Raw genomic sequence first — 18,925 nt, 5'->3', positions numbered from 1 at the left:
AAGGCTCATTTAAACTTCTGTTTAGGGAGACAGGATCTCACTATATGGCTCTGTGAGGACTGGAACTCACTATGTAGACCAGGCTGGCCTGGAACTCATAAAGATCCACCTGTCTTTGCCTCCCAAACTCTGAGATTAAAGGAATGTGACACCAACCTGGAAGGCTGGCATCTTTTAATGGTCACTTTATAGCTTTGCTTAAGAAGAATAACTGAGATACACACATGCTCCTGGTCCCAAGTCAGTTTTTGGTTATTGATGCTACTTTCAAAAATCTTGTAAAGATGTTTCTAAATGGCTCTTTCCCCTCAGGGGTTCTAGGAGCTGTGGGTTCCATTCATACATGGTAAAACCCAAGAACCACACCACACACAACCATTCCTGCAAATGGTACAGAAACAGCATCAAGAAACCCTGATCACAAAGGTATTAATTTCTTAAGGGGTTCACCCCAAATTCTTCAGAAAATTCATTTTCCAAGCTTAGCAAAGAGACCTGAAGAGGACTCAGGTAAGCAAGGAGAAGGCCATGGGTGCCTATGCTAAGGTCTTTGTAAAGTCTGAGGTTAAGTCCAAAATCACAAATGGTGTGTCTGCAAGCTCTGTGGAGTCACTTTCATTGCCTACCCCAAGCCTAGAAATCACATTTACACCTGCAAAACCAAGACCTGCCAGGAAAAGCTCTGCCAACCAAAGACCAAGCCCCAAAACAAAACCAACACTAGAGCTCCGTCTCGGGTCCCCAGGCTTAAGCTTTGGCCTGTTTCTGCTCTTGCTCCCAAAGATGCTCACACTCCAGTAAGCCCTAACACAAAAGATCTCTGCCTGCCAATGTGAAGGCAAATGGATTGAGTGACCCAGCTCCCTCCACCCAGATCTCTGGCTGCTTTCAGAAGGCTGGTGTCTATGATATTTTTACAAAAAAACAAAACAAAACAAAACAAAACAAAAAACAAAAAAAAACAAAAAACAAAAAAACAAGGCATTTTTAAAAAATAGATGTTTCAAAATGTAAATTTACCTAAGGGATTATCTAAGTTAATTTTTAATACAGTAATGTGAAATGAGAATCCAATTCTCTGTGCCAAAAGCAACAGGATTTTCTTTAAAATGTTACTCTGGTCTTTGTAAGGACACTGGCTAATTTTATGTTAACTTGACACAGTCTATACTCAATTGAGAGGAGAGACCCTTTCTTGAGGAAATGCCTCTGTAACATCTGGCTACAGGATATTTTCTTAATTAGTAATTGATGGGAGAGGCCCCAGCTCATTGTGGGTCATGCCATCCTTGGGCTGACGGTCCTGGTTTCTATAAGAAAGCCGGCTGAGTTCCTTTCCTCTGGAGGCAGCCATCAGGTGAGCCAAGAGGGGTGCATACAAATACATCCAGGAGCTATGGAGGAAGAAGTACTCCGACATGATGCGCTTTCTTCTGAGGCAATACCACCAGCTCTCTGCGATGCACAGGGCTCCCCGCCCCACCTGGCCTGATAAAGCGCAAAGACTGGGATACAAGGCAAAGCAAGGTTATGTCATTTACAGGATTCGTGTCCGCCATGGTGGTCGCAAACACCCGGTTCCTAAGGGTGCAACCTACGGCAAGCCTGTCCACCATGGTGTTAACCAGCTGAAATTTGCCTGAAGCCTTCAGTCTGTTGCTGAGGAGAGAGCTGGGCACCATTGTGGAGCTTTCAGAGTCCTGAATTCCTACTGGGTTGGTGAAGATTACACATATAAAAATTTTAAGGTTATCCTCATTGATCCATTCCATGAAGCTATCAGAAGAAATCCTGACACCCAGTGGATCACCAAACCAGTCCACAAGCACAGAGAGATGCGTGGGCTGACATCTGTTGGCAGAAAGAGCCATGGCCTTGGAAAGGGCCACAAGTTCCACCACACTATTGGTGGCTCTCACCGTGCAGCCTGGAGAAGGCACAATACTCTCCAGCTCCACCGTCACCGCTAATACACATGATATTTGTACAATTCATATCCAATAAACAATTTAGAACAGTAAAAAAAAAAAAAGAAAAAAGAAAAAGAAAAAAAAAAGAAAGCCTGTTGAGCAAACCATGATGAGCAAGCCAGTAAACAGCACCTTTCCATGTTCTTTACATCAGCTCCTGCTTCCAGATTCCTGCCCTGTTTGAATTCCTGCCCTAATTTTCTTCAGTAATGAACGACAAAATAGAAGTATAAGCCAAATACCGTTTCCTCCCCAACTGTTGGTTATGGTACATTCATTCATCATAGCAACAGTAACCCCAACTAGGACAGTGACGTCTACAAAAGGAATTGGCTTACAGCACAGTTTATATTTTATTTTGATGACTACAGGGTTGGAGAAATGGCTCGGCAGTTAAGAGCGCATACTGCTATTACAGGGGATCCCAGCTCGGTTTCCAGCACTCAGACTAGGCAGTTCACAACTGAGAGAGGCCTCAGTGGTAAAACAGGGTTTCTGTAAGATGGACAGACAAGCTTTTCACCCCACCCTACTCATATCCTAGGAAGGAATGTGTGTTGGGACAGCCTCTCCTCTTGGGCATTATCAGAGAAGAGAGACTGCAGGAGAGGCATGTAGCCTCGTAAGGCTGCAACAATTTCCTTTCCCTAAGTAGTCACCCATATAAAAGCTTGCAGCCTGCTTCCCTCTCCCTGTCCCCACAGACTTCCCTTAGGAGAGAGGCTGCCCCTCGCAGTGTGCGCTAATAAGCACAATTTTGTCTATTAAAAGTCAGACTCCTGTCTCTTTTCTGCCTTCTGTATCTTTAAATTGCCTCAGAAACTCTAACAGTGATTGTCTGTAACTCCAGCTCCAGGGGATCTCACACCTCTGACCTCTGGGGGGTGGGGGGAGGTCTCTGTGACCTCTATGGCCAGCAGAGTAACAATCTGCAGGAGGCAAGAGGACAGTTCAGTTCAATTTTACCAAGAAGCCAGTGTTAATTCAAACTTCGGGAGTCTGGCCTTCCCTAACAAATAGTTTATATGGGGTATATTTAAACACAGCACAACTTGGTGCTTTCCTGGTGGAAATTAACTTGTTGTATGGGGGGCCACCCCTGGGCTGGTGGTTCTGGATTCTACAAGAAAGCAGACTGACCAGGCCACGAGGAGCAAGCCAGTAAGAGCACCCTTCCCATGGCCCCTGCATCGGCTTCTTCCTGTTAGCGCTCCTGTCCTACCTTCCTATGATGATGAACAGGGATATGAAAATATCACCCAAATAAACCCTTTGCTCCTCAAGTTGCTTTGGTCATGGTGCTTCACCACAGCAATAGGAACCCTAACTAAGACAGAAGCCATCAACAGGAGGATCTCTGTGACTTCAAGGCCACCCTGGGCTACATAGTGAGTTCCAGGCCAGTCCAGGCTACATAGTGAAATCTGTCTCATAAAGAAAATCTTGCCTTTTTACAGAACAGTAAATCATTCAAGAAGTATTGAGGAGGAAAACTTCATTGTTCTTTAGTTTCACCTTAATTATAACTATCTATGAAAATAGAATCCTTCTAGCAAATTATTGAGGTTTTGGTTTTTTGGCTGTTATTGTAAATGCTAGCCCCTAAGAGCTGGAGTCTACATGTAGCTTCTGGGACCCCCCCCCCCCCCCCCCCGCAACACACACAACCCCCAGTAATTCTGATTGGTAAGTAAAGATGCCAGCAGCCAATAGCTGTGGAGAAGAGAGATATATTTAGGTTTCCTGTGTTTGGGACCAGAGGAGGAGAAATGGAGACACAGAAGCAACCGTAGAAGGATAAAAACATACAGGAGGCCGGGCGGTGGTGGCGCACGCCTTTAATCCCAGCACTTGGGAGGCAGAGGCAGGCGGATTTCTGAGTTCAAGGCCAGCCTGGTCTACCAAGTGAGTTCCAGGACAGCCAAAGGCTATACAGAGAAACCCTGTCTCAAAAAACCAAAAAAAAAAAAAAAAAAAAAACCATACAGGAGGCAGCCGCCATGCCTTAGGAGAATGTCAGGAGAGGAGAGAGAACAGTCATGAAAGAAAAAGAACGTACAAGAGAGAAAATAAAGCTGCCATATAAAAGGGAGGTCAGGCAGTTGCCCCCGCTAATGTACTGCTTAAGACATATTAAAATATAAAGACTGTGTGTATGTCTTTCATCCAGGAACATAAATGGTCTAAGGTGGGAAGGAACCCTGCACCGGATTTATTAAATTATTCATACTACAGAGAATAACAAAATTTGTCACTTCTAAAAAGGGAATTACAAGGATATCTAATGACATTCTTCTCATGACTCCAATCGACAAATGACTAGCTACACCTCTGTAGTACCCATTAAAAGTACAGCATAGTAGTAATAGGTTATGTGGGAAATGTCAGAAGCAAAGACAAAGTTGGTACTTTTAAAGTTTTTATAGTTTAATAAAACAGATGGAACCATTCCTAATAAGTACCCTGGGACAGACTTGCAATTGAGAGGCATTTAGTAGGAAGCAGCTGTTTTTGGATAGAAAAAATAGGAGGGCCAGAGACACCTGGCCAACAGGTTAAAAAAAAAAAAAAAAAAAAAAGGGAAGAATCTAAATTTCCTAGTTTCAGATATGATGGTCATGTGACACATCCTATTGAAGGTCCAGAGCCTCTATGACATTGGTACAGCTTGCAATTTTAAAACACAAGTCAGGGTTGGGGAGATGGCTCAGCGATTAAGAGCACTGACTGCTCTTCCACAAGTCCTGAGTTCAATTCTCAGCAACCACTTGGTGGCTCACAATCATCTGTAATGGGATCCAATGCCCTCTTTTGGTATGTCTGAAGACAGAGACAGCATACTCATATACATAAAATAAATAAACAAATAAATCTTTAAAAAAAAAACAACAACAACCACAAGTCGATGAGACTGACATGTTTACCAGTTCACCTTCTCCCATTTTGTGGAATAGCAATACCTGTGGTATCCTAAACACAAATTTTATTTGTGACACCTCAAATAAAACAGCCTAGTTAGTATTGTATTATTTTCAGGTAGCTGAGGGTGTGTGTGTGTGTGTATAATCATATTATATATCATAGGTCTAGATACATACTAAATGCATTCATTTTCTTTTTATTGATATGTTAAATACTTATCAAGGTACAAAAGGCTTGCAGAACTACCACTACGTTCATGCTCACAACAATTTAAGGCAGGCCAGCCAATGGTGGCGCTTGCCTTTAATCCCAGCACTTGGGAGGCAGAGGCAGGCGGATTTCTGAGTTCGAGGCTAGCCCGGTCTACATAGTGAGTTCCAGGACAGCCAGGGTTACACACACACACACACAAAAAAAAAAAAAAAAAAAAAAAAAAATAGAATTTAAGGCAGGGATAAGGTTGGGGATGTGGGGTGTGGGGGTCGGGGAAGGTTGAGTATGGGAGAGGGCCTCCCAAAGCCTGAAACATCCTCTGAAATATTTCTTTGCTTCTGTTCATTTTCCTAAATGAAACAGTTATGGGAGTTGTAGTTATTTGGTGAAGTGTTTTTCTCTCATAGACAGAGCCCCAGGTTTGATCCCCACTGCCACATAAGCCAGGTGATACATGATTATAAATAACCCTAGCACTTGGAAAAGGGAAGCAGGAAGGTCAAGAGTTCAAAGTCATCCTTGGCTTCATAGGGAGTTTGATATGAGCCTCGGATACATGAAATTCTGTGTGATGGTTTGTATATGCTCAATCTAGGAAGTGGCACTATTAGAAGGTGTGGCCCTGTTGGAGTAGGTGTGTCACTGTGGGTGTGGGCTTTAAAACCCTCATCCTAGCTGCCTGGAAGTGAATATTCTGCTAGCAGCCTTCAGATGAAGATGGAGAACTCTCAGCTCCTCCTGTACCAAGCCTGCCTGAATGCTGCGATGTTCCTGCCTTGATGATAACGGACAGAATCTCTGAACCTGTAAGCCAGCCCCAATTAAATGTTGTCCTTATACAATAAAAAAAAAAAATTCAGGAGAAATCACCATCCCTAACCTCAAGCTTCACTACAGAGCATTAGTGATAAAACTTGCAAGGTATTAGTACAGAAACAGACACATTAATCAATAGAATCAAATTAAAGACCCAGAAATAAACCCAGACACCTATGAACACTTGATTTTTGATAAAGAAGACAAAAACCATACAATGGAATAATGAAAGCATCATATGTGTGTATGTATATATGCATATATATGTATATGCATATATGTGTATATGTGCATATGTGCGTATGTGTGTATATGCGTATATGTGTATATATGTATATATCACCCTGCACACAAAACTCAAGTTCAAGTGGATCAAGGACCTCAACATAAAACAAGATACACTACATCTCAGAGAAGAGAAGAAAAAAATGAAGAAAACCCTTGAATGCATTGGTACAGGAGACAATTTCTTAAACAGAACACCAATGTCTCAGGCTCTAAGATCAACAATTGATAATGGGACTTCATGAAACTGCAAAGCTTCTGTAAAGCAAAGGACACTGTCAATAGGACAAATTGCTAGCCTACAGATTTTGAAAGGATCTTCACCAACGCTAAATCTGACAGAGGGCTAATATCCAAAATTGACAAACAACTAAAGAAGTTAGACACCAGTAACATAAATAGCCCAATTAAAAATGAGGAGGAGGGCGACCCCATAAGAAAACCAGCAGTCTCTACTAACCTGGACCCCCAAGATCTCTCAGAAACTGAGCTACCAACTAGGCAGCATATACTAGCTGATATGAGGCCTCCAACACATATACAGCAGAGGACTGCCTGATCTGGTCTCAGTGAGAGAAGATGCACCTAACCCTTGAGAGACTTCAGTTCCTGGGGAGTGGGGAGGTCTGGTGAGGTAGAGGTGGGGGGACTGGAGATATTCTCTTGGAGACAGGAGAGGAGGAATGGGATGAGGAACAGTTGGAAGGTAGACTGGGAGGGGATAACGACTGAACTATTAAAATAATAATAATAATAATAATAATAATAATAATAATAATAATAATAATAATTTTTTAAAAAAGTTGCCTCGGTCATGGTGTCTGTTCACAGCAGTAAAATCCTAACTAAGACATCCTGTCCCAGGATAAAACTTTTATACTGCAAATTTTTGATTTTCAAATGTTAAGTAAGACCTAACCAGGGGTCAGATTTATATTTTCGCTCCTTTAAGTGTTTCAATATTAACATTTAATGTTTTTTATTAAGCTGTTGTTTCATGTTAGCCTCATGACTATATCAGGGTGGTTTATTTTAAATGAATTAATCACATTACAATTATATTTTCTGTTCTGTATTTTTTTTGTTCTCGGAATAAACCCTTCAGTTTTTATTTGCCACTTCTTTATGTTATGTCATTAATTCTTTCAGACTCTGAAAAAGAAATATAAAAAATGCTTAAGCTCTTTCAACACAGTCAAACATCACAGATACCCCATCCGGATTGAAGTGATTTCCCAGGCCGTTCATCCTCCAGGCTCACTGTCCCTGGGCTGGCTCTAGGGACCTCATTTTAGGTCTTGCTTCTCATTCTTTCCTAAGTTCATCCTGTTCCCTGAGGCCTTCCTTTTGTTTTAGTGGAACATATCATTCAGCAGTACCCAAAGAAAAGTTATGTTTGTGGAGGAGACAATTTTAAAAATCATTTCATGTATGAAAAAAAATCTTTGTTTATTCCCCAGACAAGTTCTAGGCTAGAATGAATTATCTCTCAGAATTATGAAAACATTTGCTTCATTGTCTCCTAGAGACCAGTGTTACTGTAAAGAAATACACAACTCTTGGGGCTGGAAAGGTGGCTCAGCAGTTAGGAGCCTTACTGCTCCTGCAGAGGACCAGAGTTCTGGTCCTATCTCCCACATCCAAGTAGCTCACACCTGCCTGCAACTCCAGTTCCAGGCAATCCAACGTCCTCTTCTGGCTTCTTCAGGCACTGCATGCAAGTGCACAAACCTACACTCACACATATACACATTATTTAAAAAACAAAACAAAACAAAACAAAAAAAAAAACAGGCCAGTCATGGTGGCTCACACCTTTAATCTCATCACTCCGGAGACAAAACACAAGTGGATCTCTTCAAGTTCGAGGCCAGTCTAGCTTGCATAGCAAGTTCCAGGACAGCAAGAGATACATAGAGATACCCTGTCTCAAATAAATAAAATCTTTATAAATAAATAACTCTTACTACCAGGGTCATATATTTGGGTACTTTGTCCCCAGTATGTAGGAGTGTTTGGGAAAGATTAGGAGGCATGTCCTTCTCGGAGGAGGTGAGTTATTGGAGGTTGGCTTTGAGGTTTCAAAAGCCTAGGACATTTCCAGCTAGCTCTCTTTGCTCCTTATATGTGTAAGCCCTCTGCCATTGCTCCAGAACTATGGCTGCCTGCATGCTGCTATGCTCCCTGGCATGACAATCATGGACTCCCTCTCTGAAGCTGTAAGCCCCAATTAAACTTTCTTCTACAATTTGTCTTGTTCATGGTGCCTTCTTAGAGCCATGGAAAAGTAACACACACAGGACCCCCCTCCCTCCTTTCCTACCTCCCATCAGCAAGATGAGTTTTAATTTTTATTTTCTTAAAATGTACTCACTAGAAATGTTGTGATGATACACCAGTGTTTTCAATTTTCTTCGTTATCCGTTATCCGTTATCCCAGGCCCTCTGCGGTCTCTGCCATTGTAGAGAAACACGCCCTTCACTCTTTCTCTCCCCTGTTTGTGGCATTGGATAATCAAATGCTTATTTTCTTTCAACCACTTCTTCCTATTTCTAGAAAGCCTGTTAATCTAGCTATAAACTTACTCTCTGATATTTTCCTCTTATTACTTAGCATTCACAAGGCCCTGGGTTCGCCGGGCGGTGGTGGCGCACGCCTTTAATTCCAGCACTTGGGAGGCAGAGGCAGGTGGATTTCTGAGTTTGAGGCCAGCCTGGTCTACAGAGTGAGTTCCAGAACAGCCAGGGCTACACAGAGAAACCCTGTCTTGAAAAACCAAAAAAACAAACAAACAAACAAGGCCCTGGGTTCAGTCTCCAGCACCTCTAGTGGTGAAACTCTAGGCCTGGAAGACGGCTCACTGAGAGAAGCCCTTCCGTGTTAGCATGAGGATCTGAGCTCAGACCCCCGTGCACCCACATGTGCACAATTCATGGTCTCTGTGTTCTTCCTAATATTACTTCCCCAGCAGGCCTGGTGGCTTCAGAATCTGGAGCTTCTCTAGTTGAATTTTTTTTTTTCAGAAAATAAACAGATGCTCAGGATTCTGCCAGGGGAAAGAAATCTATTAATAGTTTAACTTCCTTTAAAGATCTTCAGCCACCCCATTCTCCTCTTCAACGCCTCCCAACACTTCTGCTTCTGTAGCATCTGCTGGCTCCAGTTCTCAATATCTTAGTGATATGCAACAGTCCTGCCTGTCTCTTAAAATAGTCTTTTTACACCACTCTGCAAACATTTAGAATTCGGTTTTCTTGACTCAACTATGGCATTCTATCTTCCAAGAAACTACATTGATATTCTTCATCTGCTATTGTCTTCTTTCTGACTCTCTTTGTCCTCGTAGGTTGGTAATGTTAAAACTATTCAAAGACCCAGAGAAATGGCTCAGTGTTTAAGAGCACTCACTGCTCTGGCACAGGATCCTGGTTCCATTCCCAACACTCACATGATAGTTCATGACCATCTGTAGCTTCAGTTCCAGGGGATCTAATGCCCTTGACAGGCACCAGGCACACATATGGTACACAGACATATATGTGGGCAAAATACTCATAAAATAAAATAAATGAATATACAAATTAAAAACTAAATATTAAAAATATATCTATTTACAGCTATTTTAGTGGTTTGGGAGTATAAACAAAGATCAGCCTGCACATTGATCTTTTCACACACAATCAGAGTGCAGACCGTCAGAACACCAAGACTTCATGCCTGTTAAAGAAATTAAAAATACTGAGAACAAGGACACACCAAGATTAAGTTCTGCTCCCCATGAAGATGATTCAGAAAGAGTGAGAACCAACCTGAACAGACAGTGGAGGCTTCTGAATGACACTGCACAGGCTGCACGCCTGCTGTGGGCCCTGACACCTCATTGCTGCACAACAGTGTTACTTCCTTCTCTCAGCCCCCTAATTTGGGACTAGCTCTTTGAATATTAACACGAGAATCCTGGATTTCTATTTCCTCAATTAATGCTAAACTACATTGATAATTAGTATCTTAGATCATCAAAAGTCTTCATAAAAGTTGTTTATTTGCTGTTTCTCTGGAGCCAAATTATAAGGTGTATAGCCCAGGTTGGGGGGGGGGGGGGGGGTGGAGTACAGATCCTTTGAAGTGGTCATAAGCCTCGGCTGAGCCAGTTCTAGGAACATTGCATTATGAAATAAGACTCGAAACTTGGACTGAGTCGTGAGACGAGGAATGTTGGCGTGCTGTGAAGACTACTAATCAAAACATGGTCATGAGAGTTGTTTTGTTTTTTATATATAATCTTTATAAAAACCAGAATCGTCAGGCATATTATCCTGATTTAAAATGAAGCAATAGGTACAGTCTTAGGGTTTCCATTGCTGTGATGAAACTCCGTGATCAAAAATCAAGTTGGGGAGGAAAGAGTTTATTTGGCTTACTCATCCATATGGCTGTTCGTCATCAAAAGAAATCAGGACAGGAACTACAACAGGGCAAGAAATTGGAGGTAGGAGCTGATGCAGAGGCCATGGAAGTATTATGCTTGCTACCCTTGGTTTGCTCAGACTGCTATCTTATAGAACCCAATACCACCAGCCCAAGCATGGCACCACCCACAATGGGCTGGGCCCTCCAGCATCAATCACAAATGAAGAAAATGTTTTACAGCTGGATCTCTTGGTAGCACTTTCTCAATTGAGGTTCCCTCCTTTCAGATAAGTCTAGTTTGTGTGTCAAGCTGATATAAAACTAGCCAGCACACACACTGAATAAAGAAGGGACAACCAAGAACTGCAATCTTGGTCTTCTGACATCCTGTTATGTGTAGTTTTTAAAAATATATTTATTTATTAGTCTGTTATGTATGTGTTGCACACCCACAGAGGCCAGACAGATTCCCAGGAGCTGGAGTTACAGGCAATTGTAAGCCCCTTGATGTGGGTGCTAGGAACCAAACTCTGGTCCTCTCTAAGAGAAGCAAATGCTCTTAACCACTCAGCCATCTCTCCGGGCTTTTCTTCTGTGCCCTTTTAAGTGTGATAAGAGTCGGCAAGGTGGCTCAGCTTGTAAAGGTGCTTACCACACAAGCCTAACAACCTAAGTTCAATCTGTAGAGCTTACATAAGAATGGAAGGAGACAGCCAGCTCCTGAAAGGTATCTTATGGCACATGGCTGCTCTGGCATATCCACGTCTGAATTTATACACATGCACACACAACATACACATGGACACACAATGATAAAAATAAATTTTTAATGTGGTACAAGACACATACAATATCATTTTGTCCAACTTCAGTGCTCACTCTGGTTCATTGGCAATGTATTTTTTTTACCCAAAATTCAAGAACTCTATTCATCCTACAAACTAAAATTCTATGCATGTTAACCAGCACTATTCCTATCCTATCAGCCTTGGTAAGCAATATGAGTTTTATTACTCTGGGTAGCTCATCTAAACGTTTAAGAGCACCTTGAAGAAGTTAAGTCCTGGTTCTTCTCCTCAGCCCCATGCTCCCAGGAATAAGACTCAGACTCAAAACATATTTATAACTCAAAACATATTTACAAATACCTTGTCCATACAGCAAGGCTCTTCTCTGACTAGAATCATAGCTTAGGGTAACCCATTTATTTTCAAGGTCCCTTCCACCATGTGGCTGGTTACCTGTGCTCAGGTACCATGTGTCCATCTTGTTACATCTTATCTGGGCCAGTCTCCTGCCTCTCTCTGTCTCAAAATTCTTTCTTCTCCTGGATGTCCCATCTCTATTTCCTGCCTAAGCCATAGTCTCTTTAATTGGCAAATGCTGCATCCATATGATACATAACATGTTCTCTCTACAGTTCCCCTTTTAGACCAATGAAAGGCTCCTTTTCCTTCAAATATAAACTGAATACACTTATAACAATTATGAAAACTATTAGGTATGATATACATTTACAATGTCCAGTCCATAGTATTTGTCAACTTTAGAAAATATTTTATTATTTATCCTATTTTGGTATGTTTAAAGATCTGCATCTAAATCATTTTCTGTCCTAACACATCTTATCATCTTATAAACATTTTTTTCGACCAAGCTCATTTTCTTAAATCTTAAACAACTCAAGCTTATAGTAAGACTATCACTAGCTAGTCTTCAATCCCATCAGAGACCTGAGAAGGAAATAAATATTACCCAAGTATGCAGGAAGGGCTGGGACACAGCTTCTGAAGATTATAGAAATGACAGACAGCTGATCACCTGGACAGTTCCAATTGTCTCTATAACATTGGAGCATCTACCTTCAGCCTTCTGGCCCACAATATGTGACAGACCTTTTGAGAAGCAGGAATTACGAAGGGCTTGCTTACCTTATCTTGGCAGATCTTAGCAGTCGACTTCCCTGCGTCCATTTGTCCTTTCTGGACAAATTATCTGCAGTTGAAGCGTGGGCTTTTTCTCTGCCCAGTGGCTAGCTTGTGACAACTGAAGCAACGCCACATGGAGGTCACTGATGCTCAGCATCTTTGAAATGGAATGGGTGCTGCCAGGAGCTGACCTGTAGCATAGACAAAAGAACTTTAAATAATGATTTTAAATGCCATTTTCTGCGGATCTCTGAGGTTTTTGAAGATCAGCTATTAATAGTATATCTGCATTGTCAAACATTGTTTAGTTTTAGCTATTTACTACCTGAATAACCTTGAAAACCTTTTTTGTAGTTAACTAAATTCGTGTCTAATATGACTGTAAGTTTGACTATCTGACTATTAACTTGCATTACTTAATATTTTAAACAGTTTGTAATAGTAGCCATTGAAAAGCTGGGGACTAAACCTTGTTATTTTAAACTGGGTTTCATAGGCATGATACCTATACAAGAGCTGAACCACACATACATCATGTTGTAACAAAATTAATCTTAAATTTTTTAATCAATATGCAAAAATTTATACCAATGAAAACCTTAAACCTGTATCAATATATAAAATTTTGTATCAATGTAAGAAAATATAACTTCAACTCTGCATCAAAATAAAGATCTCTACCAATGTAAGATTATACCTATGTAAGATTATAGCTATATAATGTAATATTATAGCTATATAAGATTATAGCTATACCAATGTAAGATTATAGCTATATCATGTTTTGTTTAAGAGTAGATTCAATAACCCACATTTGTCTAATTTCTTATAATATTTCTATATCCCCTTTTTCTTTTCAACCCCTATCCTTTATCTAAGAAAGAAAGGATAGAGAAGAGGAGAGGTAAAAATCCTTGAGTCTATTTTGTTTCCTCCCCATCTAAGACCATAATTACTTATAAATCATCCCTTAAAAATGACTACATATGCTCTCAGTCTTAGCGTCATCTTCCTTGAAACTCCTGCGCCACGAGAGCAAAGTGGAGGAAGAAGAGAATGCGTAGGCAGGCTGAAGCACAAGAGAAGATGAGACAGAGGTCCAAGTAAACCAGCTTGTGCACCCACGAAGCCTGCAGGAACAGAAGTAAGGGATGCTGAAGGCCAGGACACCGAAACAAGTTGTTAGACTGTAGCTTTTGTGGGTAATAAGTCTCAGTAGACCTGGAACGTCACCTCGCCGTCACCTCGCCGAGGTCGCCTGGGAAAATGACTGCCTTTCTTACAACCATAACAGTCCCACTAGCCCTCTGCCCTGAACCTTTGGCATTCTGGACTAGTTTTGTTCTCTTTTGTTGCCAAGTGTAACTCGTGTACAATAAATCTTGCTTTCAGCTGAAGAATCAAAACAAAAAAAAAAACAAAAAACAACAACAAAAAGGATTGACAACATATGTATAGTTTATAAAATGGCTAAAACCATCCACTCCGACTTAAGGGACTGGGGTGACAGTTGTCTTATAATTGCTGAATTAGGGCAAAGAATTCCTGTTTGGGGGCCCAAAAGGGTATTGGAAAAATGGTTAAGTCAAAAGAAATCTGGCATCATCTGTTGTCTAGTCTCTATGTGCTGATAAAGTTCAGGACTTAACTGAAGTCCGAGTGGAACAATCTGAGGCTGGATGAACTGAGGTTTCAGGGAATAGTGGTCCTTTCTGAAGCTGTTCTGGAAGGAAGTCTCTGGAAACAGCGTCAGTTTGAGGCAGGCTCCATCAGGGAGCTGGAACAGCAGGTCCCAGCATCTCCAACATTGAATCCTGTTAGGGCTGCCCTCTTGGTCTTCCATTCTGTAATACACAAACCTTATAGGCAATACACAGTTCTGTGATGACATTTGTATGGAATGTGCAGGGTGCACAGATCAATCAAGGATGATTTTTTTTTTTTGAGCAGGTGAAAGACAACTGTCTTTCTTCACAAGTTAGTCTGAGCATATAACTAAACTGCAGTATAAATCTTCTTTCATGCCATCTGAATGGAAGGCGGTGTGTAATAAGTCATGAGAATTCTGTAGCCAGTAAGATTTACTGGCCATGTAAGCTGAAGCTCCGGCTGGAGACATATATATGCACCCCAGTTTGAGAGTTGTTTCAATAAAGGGATTAGATATACATTACCAGTGCATTTAGTCCTTTGGATTTTCTTCTGTCTGCAGCTGAGATCTTCAGGGGTTCTCCCTCTACCAAATCTGAACCTTATTACTTTGGAAAGAGTCCAACCCCTTTTTTTCCTGTTAGTACAAACCTAGAGCCTTTCTCCCAACACAGCATGTCCTTGGTCCAGCAGTTTGAAGTCATTAAAAGTATAGACTGATCGGATTTAGCAGCCCCTCTTTTATTTAGGTCTGCTCTGTTTTGACCTCTCTCATAGATGATTTGTAATACCATCACAACCACAGAACTTATAACCACCTTCATTTTGATAATTTAAAATTATTATTATTATTATTATTATTATTATTATTATTAACAGGGTTTCTCTGTGTAGCCTGGGCTGATTTAGATTTCCTCTGTAGATTAGGCTAGCACAAGGAACCTATCTGTCTCTGCGTTTGTCTCCCAAATATTGAGACCAAAATCCTGGATTTATTATCTATGTATTCTTGAAAATACTTATATAAATTCCCATTTCTTTCTTTCTTCTTTGGAGATTAATATCTATGTGGATAAATATACTTACATTCTCCTTTCTCTTTATATAAATTCAAGATCAACATATATTTACTTTTTAATTATTAAAAATATTTCTGCTTATTAAGTAAAAACCTACATAGTAATTTTAAGGAAAAAATGTGACATTTTGAATTTTAGACTGTTGTTTGCAAGTGGCTGTACCTATTAGCAGAGGCTCTCACCCAAACTTTATAGTGTAAACTAGATGGGTCTAGAATTTACAGAGATCTGCCTATCTCTGTCTCCCTTGTTTCCTGTTATGTAGCTCAGATGCTGTGCTGGACCTAGCCATGTCCCTGTCCCTTTGTTTACATGGAGAAGTGTTCCAGCCTTTAGCAACAGCCAACCTTCGGGCTGTATTTCTGCCATGGACACAGAGCATTAGCTTCCTTCCATAGGACAGGATGGGCCGACCTCCCATGCCAAAGCCACAGCTGTGGTCTCCAGGAAGTCTCCAGAGTTTTGCCATCTGCCTCTATAATGGCTGCACTCAGCATGTGTGTAACCAGGAGCTTGGTTCCATCCCCTCAGCTACCCTATGAAGACACTTCAACTTCTGTGTTTTGCTTTTAAATTTAGTAAGGGCTTCTTCAAAAAGCCACCTTCCCTACCATCTCTCTAGAGGTTTCTGCTCCTTGACCAGACCATCCTTCCCAGCAGCTCCTCTTAGGCTGTTCTGGGAAGCTTTGATGTTGGTCTGTTTTTGTTTGTTTGTTTGTCTGTCTGTTTTTATTTTTTTATTTTTTAGGAGACCAGACTTCTAGTCTGGCTACCCTGACTCTTCCTTGCTTTTTTACTTGGGGCTTTTTAGGCTGTAATCTTGGGTTCTAATTGCTGTAAGTTGAGCACTTTTTAGTAGAAAAAAATTTTGTAGAAGTTAGGCTTGGTTCTTCCTTCCAGCCCAGTGCTCCCAGAAATAAAACTCAGACTCAAATATATTTACAGAAACCTTGGCCATATATCTAGGCTCTTCTCTGACTAGATCATAACTTAAAATAATATTAATATACATTTATTTCTAACCTACATTCTGCCATGTGGTTGGTCACTGGTACTCAGGTACCATGTGTCCATCTTGTTACATCTTCCCAAGGCCAATTTCCTACCTATCTCTAGCCCAGAATTCTTTCTCCTCTTGGTTGTCTCACCTTTATTTCCCTGCCTAGGCCATAGGCTTTTTAATTGACAAGTGATGCATCCATATAATACACAAGATATTGTCTCAAATTTGGTACCACAAAAGCTAGTTTCAGGAAAAGGCTATCAGCTCATATCCAGCTTGGAGGTCTCTGGAACCTGTGTCTAAAAGTACAATAGAGGCATTCCTGCCTTGGCTGTGACCTACAGCTGATTAGACTTAAGACCCATTCAATAAGACAGAAATCATGCCTTCTACTAGAAACTTAGCCAACTACCCAGGTAGTCAAGTCATAGATCTTAAAGAACCTACAACCACCTTACTAACTAGCATATTCCCCAACTACATTCTAAATATTTGTCTTACACCAACAGGTAAGTGTGGTCCTCATCCTCATTAAGGGACCTTATCTTTGCAACAGAGACTATTACAGAAAACCACAACTGGTCAACATGCAGAGTTATGAAACCTGTCCCAACTGATACATCCACCATACAACTCTTGCACTGGAAGCTCAAAAATGATTACCAGTGAGGGGTCAGAAAGATTGTAAGAAACAGAGGAACTGTGTCTCTGAGAAATATCAGAAGCTATACCCATGAAGTCTCAGCAATATGACTGCCTAAACATGACCTGAACAAGGACATCCAGAGACATGCTAATGAGGATGTGGAAGTCTCATGAGTCCTTAGCCCTAGACAAAGAAGCCTAGGCAACTAAGAAATGCTGAACGCAGGAAAAACTAGTCTTCCTAGAAAAGAGCACAACAACTGGTCAGCCTTGAAAACATACGTCCAAGTGACATTATACAGAACATGCAGGTTGTATTTATGCATTTAGGAAACACACACAATTATGTAACAACAATTAAAGAAAAAATGTAATTTCAATTTTCAGAAGATTCATCATGTGTGTGCATGTGTGTATGCATGTGTGTTGTCCAGAAGACAGCATCAGATGCAACGGAGCTGAAGTTGTGCATAGTTCTGAGCCGCCTGACAGGAGGGCTGAGAACCAAATTCAGATGTTCTTCAAGGGCAGTCTGTGCTTTTAAGTGCTGAGCCATCTCTCCAGTCTTTTTATAACTGATTGGTTCAGCAGACTGTCCTCGAGGTTTATCCATGTTGTTGCATATAGCATAATCCCCTTCCTTTTAATACGGAATCAGTGATATTCCATTGTATGCCCTTACATTTTTGCTTGTCTATTTGTCTGGTGATGAACAGCTAGATTGCCTCCTCATCTTGACCTCTGTTAGTAACACTATGAACCTGGGTATACAAATATTTCTTTTTGCAGGGCAGTGGTGGTGCACGCCTTTAATCCCAGCACTTGGGAGGCAGAGACAGGCAGATTTGAGTTCCAGGCCAGCCTGGTCTACAGAGTGAGTTCCAGGACAGTCAGGGCTACACAGAGAAACCTTGTCTCAAAAAACAAAAAAAAAAACAAAAAACAAAAAAACCAAAAAAAAAAAAAACCATATTTTTTTAAAGACTTATTTTTTTATTTAATATATGTGATCACACTGTAACTCTCTTCAGACACACCAGAAAAGGGTATCAGGTTCCACTGCAGATGATTGTGAACCGCCATGTGGTTGCTGGGAATTGAATTCAGGACCTCCGGAAGAGCAGTCAGTACTCTTAACCACTGAGCCATCCCTCCAGCCCTACAAATATTTTTTTATGATCCTGCTTTTGGATCTCTTGGATACATAAGCCACAATCAGAATTGCTGGATCATGCAATTCTATTTAAACTTTTTTTTTTTTTTTGAGGAATAGCCTTACCATTTCTATAGTGGATACAGTGTTTCATTTTCCTACCAATAGTATGAAAAGATTCCCTTTTCTCCATAGCCTTGCTAGCTAGCTCTTGTCATTTGGTATATGGGTCTTTCTGGTTTTATTTTCTTAGTAACATTCTAATGAGTGCAAGGTAAAATCTCATTGTGGTTTATTAAAAATCTTCTAAGAAACCAAAACATTAAGCAGCCCTTGATACCAACAACAACTATTTAAAGAATTACAATCCTACTAAACTTAAGACAAGTCAAGGCAAATAATGGTGGGAGATGCCTTTAATCCCAGCACTCAGGAGGTAGAAGGCAGGCAAATCTTGAATTTGAAGCCAACCTGGTTTACAGAGTGAACACTAGGACAGGCAGGGCTACACAGAGAGACCCTATCTTGAAAACAAACGACACTTCAGAGGGCATAGTTTTATTTTTTTAATAGACTTATTTTACTTAGTCTCCATGCACAGATATGTGCAATACATACTGCATATGGTTAGGGTGTGACAGAGTAATAGAAGAAAGGATTTTACCCACTCCTAAGAAATACAATTTTCCTTTTGGGGGAGGGTTTATCTAAGATCTCAGATTAATAAACATCACAAATGTAAAACATATTACAAACTTAGAAGTACCACAGTCTTTAGCAGTTCAAACACTTTAAAAAGTTCAGTTCCAGTTCCTGTTCTCCATCGTGGTGCAAGATCAAGTGAAAGGAG

General features: G+C 40.8%; 1 pseudogene; it reads left to right on the top strand.

The window, feature by feature from the left end:
* The first annotated feature begins 387 nt into the window (after positions 1-387).
* LOC117703253 (large ribosomal subunit protein eL15 pseudogene) lies at positions 388-1,970 on the top strand (annotated as a pseudogene).
* The last annotated feature ends 16,955 nt before the right edge of the window (positions 1,971-18,925 follow it).

Source organism: Arvicanthis niloticus, chromosome 2 (genome assembly GCF_011762505.2).
Source record: "Arvicanthis niloticus isolate mArvNil1 chromosome 2, mArvNil1.pat.X, whole genome shotgun sequence".
Lineage (NCBI taxonomy): Eukaryota > Metazoa > Chordata > Mammalia > Rodentia > Muridae > Arvicanthis > Arvicanthis niloticus.
The sequence above is the reverse complement of the archived record's forward strand: the minus strand, read 5'-3'. Positions and strand labels throughout refer to the sequence as shown.